General features: G+C 36.9%; 1 long non-coding RNA gene across 1 annotated transcript; it reads left to right on the plus strand.

Moving 5' to 3' along the window:
• Positions 1 to 47: 47 nt before the first annotated feature.
• Positions 48 to 12335, plus strand: LOC148128008 (uncharacterized). Its single transcript, XR_015740803.1, has 3 exons — positions 48 to 154; positions 7681 to 7792; positions 12315 to 12335. It is a non-coding gene; the product is annotated as an uncharacterized LOC148128008 (long non-coding RNA).
• The last annotated feature ends 2644 nt before the right edge of the window (positions 12336 to 14979 follow it).

Consider the following 14979-nt stretch of genomic DNA (forward strand, 5'->3'; position numbering starts at 1 on the left):
CAAGCGCGCAGATTTAGCGCGCACCGTACCACTCTGTTTAAAAAGAAAGGGGGAAGGCGAAAACGGGAGGCTGTCAAGTTGCTCTTTGGAGCGCAGAAGGTTGGCTGGCATGTTGATGATTGCACGAATGCTCCAAGGCCGAAATCAGATTTTGGTAAAGAAGTGCCTGCCCCTTGTTCCCGTCTCATTCCTTCTGTTTCTTATTCAATATGAAAATTGGTGAAAATGCCCCACATTTGAAAAGATAGATCATCGTCGGCTGTAAACATGCCGTCGAGATGAGCTGAGTTGTAATGACTGCATCTTTGCAAGTATTCTGGCAGAATTGTAAAATTTACACCCTGCAGTTTCTTGGTGGCTCGTTTGAAATACAGGTAGTCCTGTCCTAACAACAACAGTTGTTACAGTGAAAAAAAAGTGATTTATGACTGCTTACTACCATTGCAGCATCCCCATGGTCACATGATCAAAATTCAGACGTTTGGCCACTGACTCATATTTATGACAGTTGCAGTGTCCCAGGGTCATGTGATCACCTTTTGCGTCCTTCTGACAAGCAAAGTCAATGGGGAAGCCAGATTTACTGGTATTACTAACTTAACACCTGCAGTGAGTCACTTAATAATTGTGATAAGAAAATTTGTAAAATGGGGCAAAACTCACTTAACAACTTTCTCTAACAGTAGAAATTTTGGGTTCAATTGTCATAACTTGAGGATTACCTGTATTGACCAAATCTATCTATTTATTATTATTTTTATTTATTTTGTCAAAAGCTTACAATACAATAAAAATAAAAATAAACATGTTTAAATGTAAGGAATAGGTACGAATAATTGGGGACAATAGAACAGGCACGGTAGGCATGATTGTGTGCTTATGCACGCCCCTCACGGACCTCTTAGGAATGGGGTGAGGTCAATAGAGGTTAGTTTAAGGGTAAAGGAGTGGGGGTTTGAGCAGGTGACAACAGAATCAGGTAATGAGTTCCAGACATTGACCACTCTGTTGCTAAAATCATATTTTCTGCAATCAAGTTTGGAGTAGTTTACATTAAGTTTATATCTATTATGCGCTCTGGTGTTGTTGTGGTTAAAGCTGCAATATTAACTGGTAAGATATTGTAACATATGTTTTTATGTACTATGCTTAAATCCAATCTTCGCCGGCATAGTTCAAGGTTGTCTAAGCCTAGAATCTCAAGTCTGGTGGTGTAGGGTATTCTGTTGTGAACAGAGGAATGTAGTACTCTTCTGGCAAAATACTTCTGGACTTGCTCAATTGTATTTCTGTCTGATATACAGTGTAGATTCCAGACAGCAGAGCTGAAATCAAGTATTGGTCTAACAAAGGTTTTGAATGCCCTCGTTTGCAAATCAGTATTACCAGAGGAGAAGCTTCGTAAAATCAAATTTACAACTCTTAAAGGTTTTTTTGGCAATACTGTTGCAGTGAGCTTTGGCGCTTAGGTCATTCGATATGAGAACTCCAAGGTCCTTGACAGAGTGAAGGTCATCAACAAGGTCATATCCACCTAGCTTGTATTTGGTATATAGATTTTTTTTTTACCAATGTGTAGGACAGAGCATTTGTTGGTAGATACTGTTAGACCATTCAGACACATAATCAAGGTCTTTTTGAAGGATGGTAGCATTGACAGTGGTGTTGAATAGTTTTACATCATCAGTGAAGAGGACGCAGTTGCTAATAAGATGATCACAAAGATCATTTATAGAGAATGTAAAGAGTATGGGTCCTAGAACGCTCCCTTGGGGGACACCGCTGATAACTGGTGCAGGGTTTGATAGGGTGTTTCCTATTTTACTATTTGTTGCCTGTTTGACAGGAAGGCAGTAATCCACTTGTGAGGTGATCAGGAAATGCCGTAAGAATTTAATTTTAATAGCAGTTTATCCTAAAGTAGTTTTTTGAGGTGAGCCATCTAGGGTGCTGTCATCTGACTGAACTTGATCAATGGAGAGATCTGCTTTTCTGTTATTTATAGCAGAGTGAATTACTAAATGGCAAAACATTGTCATGCTTTGACAAGAGCTTGCTTAGCCATCTTCTGTCTGTATTTAGTAAGAATGTATTTATTTCTTTAAATTTATTTATTTTAATCAATTAATAATGGCTTCACATCTCAGAATGCAATTCTGGATGGCTGACAAACACAAAAAATACAATATAAATTTATTTTATTTTATTTAAATGATTATAATACAAAGTGGCTGCTGAGGACACCTGCAATGGGCATAATTATTCTGAATGAATATGTAAAAAAATTTAAAAAAATATTTTTCCTGTGAAAACTGTCAGGTCTTTAATGCTTTCCAAAAGGTGAGCAGGAGAGCCAACTTAATCTCAGATGATATGGTGTTCCAGACGGCAGTTGAAACCTACAGACAAGCCCCCAGAGCATGTCCTTCTGCCCAGCTTAATGATATGAGTAGAAACAAGGAGAATAAGATGATTCCCTCAAATACCTTGTCCCAGGCCTTTATAGGTAATAACCACCTTGATTTGCACCCATAAGCAAATTGAAAACCAGTGCAACTAGCATAGCAAAAGTGTAATAGAAGTATAGCAAGGCAAACCCACAATAGCCATATTGCTTCATTCTCGATCAACTGAAGTTTCTAGATGTTCTTCAAAGACTGCTCCTTGTAGAACATATTGTAGTATCCACTCAGGAGGTTAGAAGGTGACCAAAGCATAAATGATTATATGCAGTTCCTCTGATCTAGGAATGGGGAAAATCTGTACTCAATGCAAAGTTGTTCACACACACACACACACACACACACATATACACACACCAGTCCCATCTGCCACTTACTCTTTGAAGGGAAAGTGGACCCAATATTGTCCATTGGTACTGTCTGGAATACTGCAAAATCATCCAGAATTAAGGATGGAAAATCACCAGAGCCAGGGAGTCCTTACAGCCAAAGCTAGCATTGATTTGAAGCCTGATCATTCCCATCAAGATCCCCACAGCCTTTAGGCACCGAGGCAGAATCTCCATCCAATCATTTGACTCCAATCCGGTGGAGATACATAGCTGAGCATCATCAGTACATTGATGACACCACAACCCAAGTAGCTGAATGACCTACCCAGCAGTTTCATGTAGGAGTAGGGAGAGAGTCAACCCCCGAGACTCCATATAAGAATAGCTATAGAGTCACCATTAATACTAACTGGAATCACTCTGGAGGAAGAAGAACTAGCATGGTATTGTGCCCCAAACTCCTAATCATAGGCAAAGATATCTAAGGCTAATGGGCTAATGAGAAATCAAAAAGATCAAGTAAGGACAAACTAGTCCCATCCTATTCTCTCCAAAGATCACCCACAGGTTTAACTGACTCATAGCCTGGCCTCAAACCCGACTGGAAGAGATCCATATAATCTGTTTCATCCAGCACCTTCTGAAGCTACACAACAATCATATTCTCAACAGTCTTCTCTACAAAAAGCTGAAGACAGGGCAGAAGGTGTCTAAAACAGTTGCGTCTTGGAATAGCTTCTTAAGGATGAGCAGAGCACTGTCCCCTTAAGACATGTTTCAAGAATGCATTCATCATTGTCCAGACCCAATCACAGATTGGCTCCTGGGCAGTCTTTGTAGCCACAAAGGACATAAATCTAACACCGAAGTCGCTGAACTTTCAGTCCAAGAACCCTATCTGTTTTCTCAAGGCTAACAGTATTAAATTCAGCCCAGATAATGCAGCCAAAAGGCACTTCAGTCAACTCCAGAGATCATGCACTAAGGCCAGATTCCAAATCTGAGGGGCTTTATGCATAAGATGTTGAGCGTATTCTTCACCAGTAAGTGGATGTCAAGCCTTAAGTTCTCCAGAAGAGAGGGGGCCACCCAAAACAGAGTCAATATCCTCATGGACTGTTGAACACTCTACCACCCTGGGACACACACTAGAATTCATCATCCATAGCACTGAATGACCAGAAGTTAGTTGGAATCATAAATGCATATGATATGTATGGTATACTAAGTGAAACTTAAGCAAAGCACATTATAACATATTGTGTCAAGTACTGTAACTCCAGTTTTTCTGTTGATCTGGTAAATTGGGCTATACTTCTATGCATATTTATTTGGCAATAAATCCTACTGATCACATGGGAACATGTTCCTTTGTAAAAACATACAAGATATACATTTAGTATGGTGTCAGCACATATATCTCATAGTCAATGTTATGGAGGAGCCTCCCCAGAGAGATCAGTCTGATGGCCTTTGAGAAGCTTTTGAAAAGTGAAGTGTTTTCAAAGAGCTGTCCCCTGGTGCAAACATTGCCATCTTAAACTTAAAAAAAAAGAATAATCTTACATTGAACAGTTTATGCCTCTAAATTGTTTTAATAGTTCATTTTTACCACAGATATTTCAAATTGCCTCCTTTCCATGTAAGCTGCTGGGTGCCTTTTTTGACTGCGGTATGGAAATATGTTAAATAAATAAATAGTATTTCTCGATTCTAAAGAAAATCCAATCAGAATGCCCCTTGATATTCTGCGCCACTCTACCAACTAACTTCTTTTAGAAACCTACCTTGAGCAGCAGTTGAATGCCATTTCAGCACAGCTAAGATTTATATTCACATATGCTCATTTTATGAGATTATTTCTAACTACATCAGTAACAGAATTCAGCTCAGTATCTGAAAATCAAGTCATGTTTTTGCTGCTTCCCAGCTCAACACCTGTTATTAGCAGCACCTGTAATTCTGATTTGAAAACTGTTGGAGGATGGCAATTTCCTTATTGCTGCATGGGGAAAGTGTGATAAAATATCTCAGTCTACAATGCTGCTGAATTATGTGCCTTTCTGTAATAATAATTATTTGTTAGAAAGCCAAACAGGTTGCAGCAGCTGCTGTGCCAGCCCCACTGAGTATCTTTTATCTGCCAGTAGGTGATACTCGACATTTCAATGCAAAACAGACTCACCAAACAAAGCAGATAATAAATGTAGGACTTGCTCATACATGGTTTTACCTCTGAGGGTTGGAACTTCAGCTATTAAAATTATGAGATAACAGCAACATCAGCTATTTTGATCTCAGAATGAGTATTTGTTAACATTAATGCAAATGCTGACTTCTGCCACTACAGTACTTATCACACTGCAAGGAGCCCTAATTCAAAGAGACCTAATATAAGTTGAAATTATTGTCAAACTATCTTATTTATTTATTTGATTTATATTGCCGCCTATTCGCCCATGGCGACTCATCTTGCTGTAAATATGGTTGCTGTCAGCTATAAGAGAATTATTTTGGTGATATTATTCCTTATTTTCTCTTTTAATAGATAAGTACACAGACAAAACATTCATGGTATGCCGCACATGGGAATTTACAATTGGCTGTGTTCAATAGAAATAAATTGGAATAAGATTATGAATGTTCACAGGATGCATAAATTATTTTATATTTAGCTATGGATCTTTGATTCACTATTTCATGAATAAAGTAGTAATTTACAAATGTTCTTTAACTAATCTTCATTGGGTCTTTTTTATTTTGGTTTGTTTTGGCTTTCTTGCAAATGAAACTATAATAAATTATAATGAAATATTGCAAGAAGTTTGATGTCTGTATATTGTTGAAGGGATGTTAAAAGAAACTACATTGTTTGTTTCATACTTAATCACACAGGGTGCTCTTATTTAAGAGAAGAATTCATCATACTCCAAAATTTCTGTCAGACATAAAAGAACTTTTCTTAAGTGTCTTTCAGAATAATATTCCTTATTTCCAGCTGAACAGTATGCACTTTAGTGCATATTCTTCAGTTTAGCATCCCTGATATTTTCCACAATTATGATTGTTTAGCTTAGCATTAAATGTCAAAAATCGCTCTGCAATTACATTTTATGTGAGATAAATGATTATACAGAAAAGATAAAAATGTTTCACTTTCTATAAAAATCAGATTTTAAAAATTAAATTTAATTGTATTCAGAAACATCTACTTGCAGATACAGATAGGAGTATGTTTTCACTACTGCTGACTAGCCTAATCAAAATTTAGGGCATCATTATTTATATTATAATTTACATTAAAGAAACGCTTATCTTGATCTCAATAGAAAGTACCACTTATTACAGTGGCGAACTAGAAAGGCCTAATATGTTCATTTGCTTATAATTGTACAATGTATTTTGTATTTCACATGTTTACCAAGCAAATCCTACTGTATTCTGGATTATTTCATACTTAGCTTCAAAGGTCAGTGACAAACTACTGGGACAGTTTTGCAGCTGGAGGGAACTCCCAGCTGCAAAGTGCCTTAATCATTTTAAGGTAAATCTATCTTCTGGGTTTTGGTGATTTTCTTTTTTTATACTTTCAAGTCATTGTTGACTTCTGAGAACTGCCTGGACTGAACTGCCTTGCAGATTTCTTAGCGAGATTTTGGAAGTTGTTTGCCACTGCCTTCTTCCTAGGGTTGAGAGAGTGTGACAGGCCCAAGATTACCAAGCTGGCTTTGGGCCCACAACAGGACTCGAATTTATGGCTTCCTGATTTTTACCTTGTTGCCTTAACCACTACATCACATTGGCTCTCTTCTGCTTAGGAATTCTGATCAGAAAGTGTAGGAGTGTGTGCCAAGACTTCTACTTACGAACATATATTTAGCATAATCTGGTTAAACATTCATTGTTGTGGTACATCTATAAAACATTCTCTTTCCAAAACTAGAGGAATCCAACACTGTACACGAAACCGAAATGTTAGAGCTGACGCATTGTCTAAATTGTTCGCAATCTCCAAGACTCCCAAAAGACTTTTTAAAAAATGTAATACATTGTTGGTGTTGGACAAGGAAGATCTTGCTTCTAGTTAAGTATAACATGGAGAATCCTACCTATGGATTAAATGAGTGAACAGACTCAAAAATAGCAAAGTTCTAGTTAAATGGAAGAAAACAGAACGCATGTTGGACCATATAAAGAACTGTGGCTGCTAGAGTGACAGTAGCTGAATTCACTCATCATACAAAATCATAATATGGTTCATTTTGTTCTGGCTTTATGGTCTATAGCTGGCTTATGGCATAGATTGCATAATGTTTATTCAGCAGTCAATGGTTAAAACAAACCCAGTCTCCATTTTCTTTCAGTTACCTAATTACCATCGCAGAAATATGCTGGGCTAAGTTGAAGAAAAGCAGTCATTGTATGACAGACTGACTACAGTGGCATTCTTTAAATACATGTCTTTACCAAGAGAGAAGGAAAATATTGATTAGATAGGTTCACATATCCTTAATTTTACTAGGACCTATGGCAAGAGCAGAAGAATAAGCGGAAAAGGTCATGTCACTAAAATAGGCACTTTTTTTTAACTGGCTTGCTCATAAATCTTTACTTTTGCAGGTCATAATAGTCCAAATGATAAAATCATTATTTTATTGCCATGGTTGTGAAAAAGGTTCTTTTTCCATAAAATGATCATGGTTCAGAATACTGTTAAAAACCCCAGCACTACCAATAGGTAACAACTTTAATCATTTTAATGTAGATTCTCTTTTTTTGAGAATACTATTTTTTTCCTTTTCTGATCATTTATTTTCACGATGGAAAGTTAAAATTAATTTTTCATCCTCTCGTTTTACCTTGTTTTTTTGTTCCACAATATGCAGGGATTTTCTCTGAAGTCACAACAGATGGCGCTGAAGTTAAGCAGATGAGTGAGCCTTTAACATGCCAGCCTCTTTGGCATCAGCCTACTTGCTGAAGGAAAATCTCTTCTGGGTGCATATTAATAACATTTGTCCTTGTATTTGAAAGCCAAATTTTCCAGTGTCTAAACTAACCACACAGCTGGAATTAAGAAAGTTTTTTTCCCCTTGCTTAATTCTATATTGTTTATTTTAACACATATTGCTTGAGATGTAACTATTACTTACTGATCCTGAATACAGAATGGCTATTTGCAGGCAAGTACGTTCTCTTTTCCAATTACACACATAGAAAAAGTATATTAAATATTAGCTCCAGAATGCCTTGAGACTTTTCTATCCATCTCTTACATAGGCTTGGATATCCCTATGCTGTTGGGAGCTGATTTACTGGATCAGACTACCTGTGCACCCTAGTTTTGCTCTTTCATCAATCGCATTTCTTTGAAGTGTTCCTAAACACAGCATAATGGAAAAAGCATTAACATCCACCATTTTTTGAAATGTTTAGTTCCCCTTTTAATTATTATGTTCTCCCTGGATTTATCTGATTCTATTTGAAAGCCATCAGAGCAAAAGGCAATTGCCACATCAGATTGCAATGATCCTCTGCCATGCCTCAAAACACAAAGGCACATAAATTTTCTCTTTTACATCTAACTTAAATCCCTTTTTATGCTATTATCCCCAGCATATATGGAACTCCTGCACTTGCTGCCCAGAAATCTCCTCCCAATTGACCAAAGATAACAGGAACTGAAGCTGTTGGAATGTGTGTATGGCTGAGATCAGATCTAATTTAGTTTTGAGGGTGTCCTTGGTTATTTTCTTGCAGATGTAACATCAGGTAACATCAGCAGCACTGATTATATTACCTAGTTTGGTGAATGAAACGTCTGCAAGAAAACAACCAAGTTCAGAGAGCAGGAAGGGTCCCTCATTTCAACCCTGAACTACAAATATTCTTCTTTATTGGTAATTTAGTTTTAGAACATCATCAGGTTGAGGAAGGCTATATCAAATTTCGATACTTCCTCATGTCAGCATCTGCATTTTCCTAGTGCGGGGATGATGAGTACAACACCAAGAGCTTGCTTCTTTGTCCTTACCCTTTCTGCTTGTGCTTCTCTTTGATGATCAATGTGCGTTATTAGTTGCCATGCAGTTCACCCAGGATTCGTTGAAACTTTTTTCCTACTTTTGGTACTGCTGCTGTTTTCACAGTGAAAAAGTTAATTTTATTTTTCCTTTAGAAGCATTTAGGAGCCTATAGTACTTACTGCATTATTTTAATTTGTTTAAAGAGCCCTGATCAAATCCATGAATACTGTTTAACAAAATATTACTACAAAGATACGATGCCCCCAAAGCGGTGGTATTCAGCAGGTTCTGACCAGTTCTGGAGAACTGGTAGTGGAAATTTTGAGGAGTTCGGAGAACCAGCAAATACCACCTCTGGAGATTTTACAGTATCCTTCCCCTGCCATGCCCACCAAGACACGCCCACAGAACCGGTAGTAAACAAATTTGAATCCCACCACTGCCCCAAAGTATTGTATGGTATGCCAGCATGAAATGAAGCAGCCTTCTACATATACAGCGATATGCTACCTCCTCTTAATACTATAGATTGGAGTTTCTTTTTGAACTGTGTAATATATATGGTTCATGAAGTGATGCTAGAAATGTAAACAGACAGAGTTTTCTCCCAATGCCTGCATAAGGGAGAAAAACTTTTCTGCAGCACAGACTTTTAAAAAAAATCCATCTTAAAATATCTGTAGCAAAGAAGAGAGACTTGTAATAAGTAGAAGAGTGACCGGACTGGAAAAAGTAGGGTTACATGTTCATGAACAATTTAAAAAGAAAGTGGGGTATCATGCTACTTCAATAGCCACTAGTCCAAAAATCAAACCCGGTAAGAGAGTAGTATTTTCACAGTCCACATTTGGACTCTCCTGTACCTATGACAAATGCACTAACTAGTATAAGCCAATGTCATAAAAAAGAGGAATATATCAAATATCAGAACATGTTAAACTTTCAGTCATTTGTTGGGAATGGCCCACCAAGCATATTTAACCGGGTATCTGTTTCTCTAGGAAATCTCTATGCCATAAAATCTATTCCCCGAATGATTCGCAAAATAAGTTAGAACAGCAATCATAAAAGGAGCACTACCGTTAAGTCAATAAAACCCACTTAGGCTCAGCAATTAGCTAAAACACGTAACAATTAGGGAGGTGCAAACAATTTGCACAAGGATGGCTGGCTAAATATTGCCTGATTTTCTTACCATTTGTTGAAGGTGAAAACTTCAACAGGAGCAAAAGCTGCTGGATTCATTCCATCAGTAAAAATAGAACCAACGTAAGGTTGTGCGATGATTTTCCCAATTGGCTCAAGGTGTCAAACAACAAAGGAGCACCATCAGCTGATACCAACAAAGCAAATATTTTAGGAAATTCTGCAAATCAAAGAACATTCTTCCAAATATGATTTCATGGATGTCTATGGATAGCACAGAGAGAGTTTGGGGCTTTATAGTTCATTTAATAGTTTTTAACCTCTACATCATTGATCAGTTACTACGTGGTTATAGTTTTTTACACCTACATGTATTTTGTGTTACACAGATAGTCCTAGCCTTTTGTTTAGTGACTGTTTGAAGTTATAATGGCACTGAAAAAAGTAACTTATGACCTTTTTTAATACTTACATAACTGTTACAGCATCTCCATGGTCACGTGATCAAAATTTGGAAATTTGGTAACTGCCTCATATTTGTGATGATTACAATACCTCAGGGTTATATGATCACTTTTTGTGAATGTCTAACAAGCAAAGTCAATGGGGAGGCCAGGTTTACTTTACAACTGTGTTACTGATTTAACAATTACAGTGATTCACTTAACTGTGGCAAGAAAGGTAAAATGAGGCAAAACTCACTTAACAACAGTATTGGTTAGCAACAAATTTTGGGCTCATAAATTTTTTGGTCATAAATCAAAAACTACCTGTACTTAATTTTCTAAATTCTGTGCTGTTAGTATATGCTGGTTAAAGGCTGAAAGAAAGGTACTGTGTGATTTTTACATGAGTTTACAACATCCCTGATAAAATTCAGGGACCAAAATCAGCCATGGGGTTGCCAATTGTCCGCTCCCTCATATTTTAGTTTAATTTTAAATGCTAATTTGGGAGTTGGCTTGATTTTAGCCCATGTCTTAAAATATGTCTTAGAAATATGATATGAATCATTTCAAATGAAGTTAATTGTCATCCATATATTGGCTGGATTTACACAGTGTGTTAAGCCATAAATACTTCTTTACAATCTAATATGCTAAGCCAAAAAACGAAAAAGAAAAAATCACATTATTGCTTAGTGCAATGTATGAACCTAATCTCAGTGTTACTAATTACAATATGGCTGGTACATGAGCCTTAAAAAGAAATTACATCCTTTCTCTTTCCTATCTGCAATGCATTTAATCAATGATGCACAGTTTATACCAGAGATATTTACCAGATATTCTAAATGTATTTTCCAAAGAATTGGAATAGGGGTTTCTAACTGAGCCCAACATGCTTTGATCGGGCTCTCAGGAATGTAGCAGGAAGAATGGCATATTTTATAGTAATTGTTCTTCATTATGCACTTCTAATCATTTCTGACATGAATGGAAGCTATTCATTAGGGTAGTGCATTGCTCTAAGTAGAATTAAAGCTCCAGCATTAGTTCATGATTTCATTAACTCTCTTATAAATATGCCAAATTATACATTTTCTTTTCAGATTCTTTATCCGTCTATCTGGATATTTTTAAATACCGTTTCGGGCCTAGTGGACATAATTTAAATTTTGAGAGTCTCCTGGGTACTGTCATAAAATGATCACAAAATGGCTCCCAGCAAAGCTTGTTTGTTCACAGAATGGCTGTGGTCATCATGAAACAAAAGCAACCATGTTCCACAAGGCAAATCGAATTACCCTAAAAGAGAAGCGCAGGACAGAGATAATGGTTCTGGCATCCCAAATATAAAAGCTTTCTTTTGAAACTCCGGTTGTCTCTTGTGATATCATAAGACTCAAAGATAAACCATTTGGCCAAGAAAGTATGACAGACAAAGACTTCAGAGGAAAATTAGGGCTGCAGAAAAAACAATTACTACCAACCTGCCTTCAACCGAGGACCTGTATGAGTCAAAAAAAGGGCTATGAAAATATTTACAGACTCCTCACATCCCGGACATAAACTGTTTCAACTCCTTCCCTCAAAATGATGTTATAGAGCACTGCACACCAGAACAACTAGACACAAGGACAGTTTTTCCCCGAATGATATCACTCTACTAAACAAATAATTCCCTCAACACTGTTCAACTATTTACAAAGTCTGCACTTCTCATCACTCTTTATCACCCATCCCCACCCACTTGTGACTGTATGACTGTAACTTTGTCGCTTGTATCCTTACGGTTTATATTGATTGTTTCCTAGTGTGATTTGAATGCTTATTGTACCCTATGACTATCATTAAGTGTCGTACCTTATGATTCTTGACTCTTGACAAATGTATCTTTTCTTTTAGGTACACTGAGAGCATTTGCACCAAGACAAATTCCTGGTGTGTCCAATCACACTTGGCCAATAAAAGAATTCTAATTCTAAAGTGGGTGCATGATATAGTTGGAATTTAAGCCCCAAATGCCAAATTATAATTCACTCTCATGAGGTAGGACAAAATATCCATTTCCAGAAGCCAAACTTGCATGTACATGTTAAAAAAAAAGAAGCATTTTTAAACACTTGGGACACAGCTGAGTTTGAGCATATTACATTAGAGAGGAAGATAAAATTACTATTGCTCAGTCAAATGAAGTCTAATTCAATACAGGTAGTCCTCAACCTATGGCCACAATTGAGTCCGAAATTTAGGTTACTTAGTGAGACATTTGTTAAGTGAGTTTTGCCCCATTTTATGACTTTTCTTGCCACATTTGTTAAGTGAATCACTGCAAATTGTTAAATTAGTAACACAGTTGTTAAATTAGTAACACAGTTGTTAAGTGTAATCTGGCTTCCCCATAGACTTTGCTTGTCAGAAGGTCACAAAAGGTGATCACATGACCCTCCAACCTTCATAAATATAAACCAGTTACCAAGCATCTGAATGTAAATCACATGACCATGGGGATGCTGCGATGGTCATAAGTGTGAAAAATGGTCATAAATCACTTTTTTCCCGGTGCCATTGTAACTTTGAATGGTCACTAAGTGAACTGTTGTAAATTGAGGATTCCCTGTATATGATTAGTAGAAGAGGGACTGACAAAGTAACATAGCCAGATAATGCAAGAATGTTATGGAAACACCAGTGCCTCCAGCATCCCTGCAAATATTGCTACTGATAACATACAGACTGGCACAACAACACACTTGTGCTACTAATGTATAAACGCAACCAATGAATTCAAAATGATACAGACACCTTCCTCTAATGCATGCCTTGCATTACACTGTCCCCCTTAGTGCCATGAACCAGACAGCAAGGATCTCAGTAATCCAAGTTCTCAAGGAGAAGGAATTCAGTAGTGAAGCTCCGTAGAATTGTTTTCGATCAGCAACATGCAAAAAGAAAGAAACAGGACCCCTGAGACATCTCTAAAGCCCTCGTCACTTGTTTTCTGAATGCAGCAGAACTACAATAGGGACCAGCCTGACTGCTCAGTTCCTTAGCCTTGTCACACTGAATGTCAAGGGGAATTTCACACATATTTATCTGAATATAAAATAATAATGTCCTGGGCTTGGACATAAGTCTGAGTTTGGAAATGGGCAAACTGCGGGTTTGATGGACTCAGGTGGATGATTCTATAGCTGGGTGTTGGTTATGCCCACTGACCTCGTGTTAAAAAGCTGTTTGCACACAATCCTGTGTTGGGTGGGTCATTTTCTTCTGTAAATGCACATGGAATGCAACCAAAGCAGTTCCAACCTTAAAAATCGAATGGGCCCACTGCCAAGCTGAACCCAGAGATTATACGCAAAATGACATCCAAAATAAATGATCTGTTTTGAAATGTTCTTTCTTTCAAGGCAAAAATATGGATCATTGAAATATTGCTACCATGATTTTCTTTATCTTTGGAAGATAGTGATTTTATGAAATCCCAGATCTAGTACTGAGAGCAAATAATTGAGGTCATTCTGAGAAGCTCTAGCAGCAAATGCCTCATTGCATCACAACCGTTTGCAAAAATGCATTAGCATCAAATGCTGAAGATAGATTTTGCTTAGAGATCTATTCATCTTGAATTTGAGCCCTTCTAGTTCAGATGAATGTCTGGAGGGTAGCATCCTCTCAGCATAGAACCAGAGAGATACAAACCATGCTGACAAATATTTATACCCTCTTCTATTTATCAAATGTAAAATAAAACATTATGCCTTAATCTGCCGATCAGTCTATGCTTTATACAATGCATGGATACAAACTGCTTCTTAGATTAGTTATGGGGACTCACCAATAAATCTGCCAATAAATTTGAAGGGCAGATCAAAGAATATGTAGCTTATGTCAATTCATAAATGTCAATGAAAAGCTTCACTGACTACCAAAGATACTGTTAAGACTATTTTTATATTCTGCATGTGGAACATCATAGTCCGAAAAGTCTGTTCACCAACCATGTCTCCTGACAGGAAATTTTTTAAAATACAGAATCTAAAGTCTGACTTCTTTGCTGCTGCTTATTTATATATATCCATGTTTAGCCTGCTTTCCATGAAAAATTATATTAAACAGGCCTGATAATAGTGATGATGAATGATTTTTAAAATAAAACTCCAAGCTTACAAATTTGCTATAATCCTGCTTTACCTGGTTTTATCTTACTAACATAGAACTAGTCATCTAATGAATGTAGGTAACAATCTTATAGCGAGTCAGATCATTGATCTAGAATGTATTTATTTATTTATTAAATGTATAGGCCATCCATTTTACCACAGGATATTGGCCGGTTTTCAATATGAAAAAGATAAAATTATATAAAACCTATGGACAATATAAATAAAATGCTATCAAAATACAAATGCTCAACAGATATTGTATTATCAATGGATAGTACAAGAATGGTAGTTCTTGTGGGCATATTCAGAGGTTTTCATAGTCTCCAGGTCTACCCAGAAATGCTAGGAAATTGAACCTAAAATCCATTGCAAATAAAGCTGTTCCCTAGAGATGTGGCTTT

This window comes from Pseudonaja textilis, chromosome 1 (assembly GCF_049901715.1).
Source record: "Pseudonaja textilis isolate UNSWEBS1 chromosome 1, rPseTex1.2, whole genome shotgun sequence".
NCBI lineage: Eukaryota > Metazoa > Chordata > Lepidosauria > Squamata > Elapidae > Pseudonaja > Pseudonaja textilis.